This window comes from Sus scrofa, chromosome 7 (genome assembly GCF_000003025.6).
Source record: "Sus scrofa isolate TJ Tabasco breed Duroc chromosome 7, Sscrofa11.1, whole genome shotgun sequence".
Taxonomy (NCBI): domain Eukaryota; kingdom Metazoa; phylum Chordata; class Mammalia; order Artiodactyla; family Suidae; genus Sus; species Sus scrofa.
In genome coordinates this window covers 489,493-496,270 of record NC_010449.5, presented here as the reverse complement: position 1 = coordinate 496,270, position 6,778 = coordinate 489,493, and the positions used below count along the sequence as shown (strand labels likewise).

Below are 6,778 nucleotides of genomic sequence, written 5' to 3'. Positions count from 1 at the left end.
GTAAATGCTGCGCATTGAGTATATTCTTTGTGTACTGTTTCGTTTCCCCACATCTCTGATTTATCCAGTTTTGCTTCTGTTATTAACGTCTGGCTCGTCTGTTGTGATGGGAGAAGGCATTTTGCAGAGTGTCTGTCTTAAAATCTGTTGAGACTTGTGGCCTAAGACCTGGCCTGTTCTGGACACAGCCCTGCACCCTGAGGGACGTGTTCTCCTGTTGCGAGGATGGCTCTGCTTGCGTCCGCCGGGCCTCGTGCGCTCGTTGCGGCGTCTGGGCCTCGGCTTCCACACTTATCTGCTGAATGGTTGTTCTACCACTGTTGAGAGTTGGGAGTGTGTGTAAAAAATTCTTGTTGTTGTTTCTTGTTTTCTACAAAGGGCAGCTTAAACATGTCACGGTCCCAGGGAGAGGGGCAGGTACGGGGAAGCTCAGTTCCTTAGAGACTAAGCCCATCTTGACCTTGGCCTCTGGTGCAGGGACGATGAGGGTGAAGCAGTTATAGTCATACAGGTAGACCCACTTGCCGAGGTGCAGGCAGGATGCCCGGGATACAGGAGGGGTCCCCTGGGATGCAGGCAGGATGCCTGGGATGCAGGAAGTGTCCCCTGGGATGAAGGCAGGATGCCTGGGATGGGGCAGTTGCCTGGACGGCCAAGCAGACCATGTCCTGACAGCCCTGCCTTTTATGACCTTGAGTGTCCTCGTGTCCCCGTCACACCACACTCCGGGGATGTTCGGGCACGTTAATATTTCTCGAGTGCTTCATACCATTTCTCAAGTGTTTTCAGTTTGGCCAACACGACCGCCCCCGCCCGTGCATTTTTGCCAAATGTCTTCCTCTTCAATCTGTCTACATTTCAAAGGAAATCTGAGCCATCTGTTTCTGTTTCACTGGCTTCCCTGTTCAAAACTCTCTGGTGGTGACGAAACTTAAGAAGCCTTTCAAGTCTCTGCCCCGATGTCCACAGTGTCTCTCCGGTGCTGCAGAGTAAGGGGCTGCAGATCAAGCTGTTGGTGCTGCAGAGTAAGGGGCTACAGATCAAGCTGTTGGGACACCTCGCCTCAACGAAACCCCCCTCCTTCCTTCTCACGACACACACCTGCTCCCCCCGTAAAAAGTCCATCAGCCGTAGGTCTGAGGGCTGGGCTGCAAGAGTTTAACTTGCTCTGTGCTCAGGGGTGGACTTCAGAGTACTGACGCTGTCAGCATCTCTCTCTACGCCTTCTGTGCCTAAGTAAATTCTAGAAAAATGCATGCCATTTGCATTATTATATTGAAAATGAAAACTGGAAGAATATAATGATAATGCAATTCTCATTTTAAGCCAAATAAGCTCACATCTGTGAAAGGTAGTTTATTCTATACCAAGGTAATATTTACCCAGTGTACAGGAAACTTGGGACTCGGTTTCTGTATATTTTTATAGTGTGAATTTTTATTCAACAATGTATCATGAATGCTTCGATTATACCTAATCTTCAAAAACGTGACTTTACAGCTCAATAGTATTTAATTACACAAGCCTTTTTTAAGCTGTTGCCAGTGTTTTATCTTCTTACGAGTCCCATTCAGGAGGCGTCCCTGTGCGTGACTGCTTAATGATATTTCTGATAATTTCCATAGAATAGAATGTCTTAGAAATTGGATTTCAGAGACAAAGAGTGTAAATGTTGCCAGCTAATTCTTCAGAGAGCTCATGATCTGTTTTAAAACTTTTCAGATGAACGTTAATAATTTATTTGCCAATTTCTCCGGAAGTTGGACATTTTGGCTCTTACAAATTTTTCCTACTGCAAATAACAAGTATTAATTTTAAAGTGCATTTATTTTAATTGATGAGAGGGTATAAAACAATGTCTCCTTTCTGGTTCTCTCTAGTATATTTAACGTAAATGAATGAGAAATAAAAATTTTCATTTTTAAAGATAAATGACAATCTCCAATGACAAGACTAATCACCAAAGATTTAAATCACCTGAAGAAAAAAAACCTATGTATTTATTTATTTATTTATTTATTTATTGTCTTTTTACAGCTGCACTGCAGCATATGGAGGTTCCCAGGCTAGGGGTCGAATGGGAGCTACCGCAACGCCAGATCTGAGCTGCACCTGCAATTTGCACCACAGCTCACGGCAACGCCGGATCCTTAACCCACGGAACGAGACCAGGGATAGAACCTGCGTCCTCATGGATACCAGTGGATCCTTTTCTGCTGGATCCTCAGTGGATTCTTTTCCACTGAGCCACGATGGGAACGCTGAAAAAAACTTTAAATGCCTTCATCTGAGTATGTATTTCAGGGTGGAGCTGGAAACAGGGGGCTGGGACTGCAGGTGTGGTACAGTTTTACACACATGTAGAGGCAGGTGACACAGAAAAAAAGAGACACTCGGCACACCAATACATTGGATAGAGTTTTCGACGTGGTAATAATAACGACGACGTCATAATTGCCGATGAACGAATATAATTTACAAAAACAATGCTGGAAAACGACAGAGTCAGGAGGGACTGCGGAGTGGCCTTAACAAAGGCAGAAGGTGAGCTATCAAGCGTGGACAGTTTTGGATTCACCAGGCAGATTTGGATGACTCGGAGCCAGTGGGGCCGCTGTCCTGCACAACCCTCGAAGGGGCCTGAGCCCCAGCCAGTGGCCTTCTGGATGCTGCTCTTTGAGGCCATCTGGAAAAGCCCTGGGACCACGGCGGCCTCTTTCCAGTGGAAATTCCACTTGGCCCCTCAGTCTCATGGCCCGAAACCACCACTTCCTCTCGTGCAAACGCTCTGGCCTGTGAACCACAGGAAGGGGTCCAGCCACTTCAAACATCAATTTTTCAATGAACCAAAAACAAAAATCTTAAGTTTGTAAATAAACCTCATCTGTTGCCGCAATGTCCGCGTCTGTAATGAGAATAGCTACTGTGCAATGGAGCGTTTCTGGTGTTTTAAGCATCAAAGTCTGTCATTTCATGGGGCCGCTTTTTCACAAAGCACTCTGGGTATTTTACACTCCGCATGCTCACTCTTTAAACCGATCATGTTTCCTCACCTGCTCCAACCTCCCCTCCTCTTCTTCCACACACTCCTGCTGAGGAGGAAGGACTGAGAGGCTGGTCTTTCAAGGAGGGGCAGAGTTCCCGCTGTGGCACAGGGGGGTTAGGAGCGTTGGCTCAGGTCACAGCAGAGGCTTGGATTTGATCCCTGGCCCAGGATGTTCCATGTGCTGAAGGTGTGACCAAAAAAGAAGAAGGAGCCTCGCGCAGGGTCACCAACAGCAAAACTCAGGAAAGACAGAAGATGACTGTTGGTCTGCCCAACGTGGAAAGGAAGTGGCAGCACTACAACCAAACGGCCTCATGCGTAAGTGAGGGGCCGGTGACACCCCCTCGCCGGCATCCTGGTGGTCAGCACCCCACCCTACAGGACCCTCTCTCCATCTCAGAGGGCACCTGCTCTTCCAGGCTAAGCTGGAAAACTACCTGCAGAGAAACGAGAGTGAGTTGCTGTTACAAGTCACTGCCTGTGTGCGTGTTTAATGATCTGATCGAAGAAGGTTAGAACTAATTAGGCCTCGTTGTTAAGAAGTTAATTTTATATTTCAAGCCTCTGCCAATTTACCAGATGCTAAGAAGGCAAGGGTGAAGACAGATATATAATCATGCAGTTTTATATTATAACAGGGTAGCATTAATTTTTATGCAGTATGTATTAGGCTGCATTCTTAGAGCTTTGTACTGCTCGTTTCTTATAAACTATAATTGTAAATTAATCTCCTCTTAGTTTATTAGTGTTACTAGCAATTAAAATTTATTAAGCCAAGTTTTTCCAAAGAAAGTCACTCCCTGCTTGGAATGAGAGCTCATTTGGAAGGTGATTATGTACTTTTGGCCGGTAGAGGCTACAATTTAGAACAAAAGCAAAAATGCAAAAGCCGCCTGTGCTTCTTTTCAAGGTATCGTATTTTTCTAATGTATAGGAAAAAGGTAAAATTAATTTTAATAACACGTTGTATTCAAGCCAACATATCCAAGATACTCTCATTTCAGCATACAATCAATTTTAAAACGATTGATGTGTTTGTTATTCAAAATCTGGCCTGTGTTTTACACTTCCAGCACCTTCAGGGGGCGTGACAGCGGGCGGCCACCACGCTGGACAAGTTAGCTCGAGGTCAACCAATCTGCTCTCAGAAGCAGACAAAAAATCCAAGTTACATCAACTGTTACAACTATTGATGCGTTTTTTAAAAGTTTAGTCTGGGAAAACAAGGGCAGATTGAAGGAGCTGGGGATGAGTCGACATAGTCTAAAACTTTTATTTAGTTACTGCTTCCGCATGTGGCCGTGTCTCGAAACACAGTGTGCGAGGGACTTGGGCTGCACCTGCAACATCCAGAAGTTCTGGGACCAGGGACTGACTCCACGGCACAGCAGTGACCCCAGCAAGGCCGTGAGCAGGCCGGATCCTCAGCCATCTGTGCCACTGGAGACTCCCCGCAATGCACTCTTAAAGTTCTAAGAAGAGAAGAAATTTGTTGGAGATAATTTTGTTGTCACGTGCCTTTCAAGCAGAAACAGGCAGACGGTATATGTTAGCGCCGGTCACCACGCTTCGTATTCAGATTTCTTTTAAGCTTCAGTTTGATCAATTTTTAAGGCAGCTGCCATTTAGTGGGAAATAATGTCCAAAATTGTCAGCATTGACACGAGGCTCCCGACAGCCCCGCGCAGAGCTGGGCCCCGTCGCGAACCCGTGGAAACAGTGAGAGGCACTGCGCTAACAGAGAGGACACCGGGTTGCGAACACACAGCCTGGAGCGGGGCTGAGCGGGAGGCCCTCGCTTGTGCTCTAGGAGGCACGTGGGAAGCGAGGGGCCTTCTCTCATGGCCTGGCCTCCCCGAGGAAGAGCCGTGGTCTGAGGGACACACTGGCCAACGGACCAAGACGGGCAGTTTCATCCCATCTGCTTCCCAGCCCCTCAGCAGAGGGGGTCTCACTTGTGAGTCTGCTTCCTATAGACAGTCCCTTGGGTGAACCTGGAATGCACTGCTGACAGCCACCGTGGGCTGTGTGTGGCCTGTGCAGCTGGTTTCCCTGGATACGTGGGTACCTTTTTGTCTTTTTTTTTTTTGTCTTTTTAGGGCCGCACCCACAGCATATAGAGGTTCCCAGGCTAGGGGTTGCATCAGAGCTACAGCCACCGGCCTACACCACAGCCACGGCAAAGCCAGATCCGAGCCGTGTCTGTGGCCTACACCACAGCTCACAGCAATACTGGATCCTTAACCCACTGAGCGCGGCCAGGGATTGAATCCTCAACCTCATGGTTCCTAGTCAGATTCGTTTCTGCCGCACCACGACGGGAACTCCATGTGTGTACCTGTTAAAATGTGGTGTTTGGGGAGATGACTGAATCTGAAGAAAAACCCAGTCAGTCATGTGACCACATGGCTATTCCAAAGCGTGAGGAAGCAAAGGAAACTGGCCTTGGGCTGCCCAAGCCCCTCCTCAGTATCTCCAGGAACACAAACGCTTTCAGAACAGACACTGTGCCAGTGGGACCAGGGGTTAGCATCGCTGTGTGCAAACAGGCTGGGGTTCAAATCCCACCTCCGTTACGTCCTAATTGTGCATCTTTCAGCATCAGGGGGCCTGGCCCTCACGTTTCCAGTCCAGCGAACAGAAAGAATAACATTTACGTGATGGAGCAGTGAGAGGAGTTACATGACACATGTGACACATATACACCTGTAAGTAATTAACGAACCCAGTGAGCTCCAAAAGCTTATTTTCATACTTAAAAAAACACACAGAAAAACTGTTTACCGAGACAAAAGCAAACCAACCTGATCAGGCAGTCAGAGCAGCATCTGTACCCAGGCGACCATGGAAGCTGCCAAGCATCCTGTCCTGTGCGTCCTGGCGGCGTTTCCGGTCCCACGTGCAGCGTTGGGAGTTCCAGCACCTGCGGGGAGAGCCTGCGGGGACGGCGGATAGGGCTTCCTGACACTCCTCATGTGGAGGCAGGAGCAGTTTCTGGGGCTGGTCCTCGGAGAGCAGCTGACACCAGCTAAGGACAGGTGCTTGGCAGGCCCTGGACCTTCTTCCAGGAATTCGTCACCGTTCCTGGCCTTGGAGCACCACGCACTTTCTGGGCCATCCCTCCAGCCAAACAAGCACAGAAGCAAAAGTCATCAGTTTTATTTGAGGTGCGGGGTGGGGGAAGTTTAAACTCAGCGGTGACTGAGGCTGTCCCCCCGCTTTCTTCTTAGAGTGATGGGTTTGCTCCGGGACATGTGGGCAGCTTCTCCACGACTGAGAGTGTGGACCGCAGAGCAGCAGGGGGCGGGGCTCTGAGGTTACAATGACCACGACAAAGGTGGCCCACATTTCTACCTGACAGGTCAGAAACCCGCGCTGGGTCTCAGGGGGTTCGAGTCAAGGTGTGGGGGCCACTCCACGCCTTGCCCGGCTTCTGGAGGCCGCCCGCTTCCCAGGACTCCCCGACCCCTGCCAGCAGCTCTCCTGTCCGCCCTCTCCGCCCCTGTGGCCTGATTCAGCACCCCACCCCCGAAAATCCAGAATCGTCCTTCATCTCAAAGTCCTTCATCACACCGCCTGTGAGGCAAGGCGACACGTCCTTGAGGGGCAGGATGGGCACCTCTTCGGGGACCGTGCCTCAGCCCACAGGCAGGGCAGGAGACGGATGGAGGCTGGGCCTCCGCAGACCCTGGCAGCCGCTTCGGGCTGGCCTTTCTGCTGGCGGACGTGTGC

The 6,778-nt window shown here is 49.4% G+C and overlaps 1 long non-coding RNA gene across 1 annotated transcript; it reads right to left on the bottom strand.

Annotated features, from left to right (window-relative positions):
• Positions 4,306–6,417, bottom strand: LOC110261699. Its single transcript, XR_002346159.1, has 2 exons — positions 5,851–6,417; positions 4,306–4,518 (listed from the first exon to the last, which is right to left on the bottom strand). It is a non-coding gene; the product is annotated as an uncharacterized LOC110261699 (long non-coding RNA).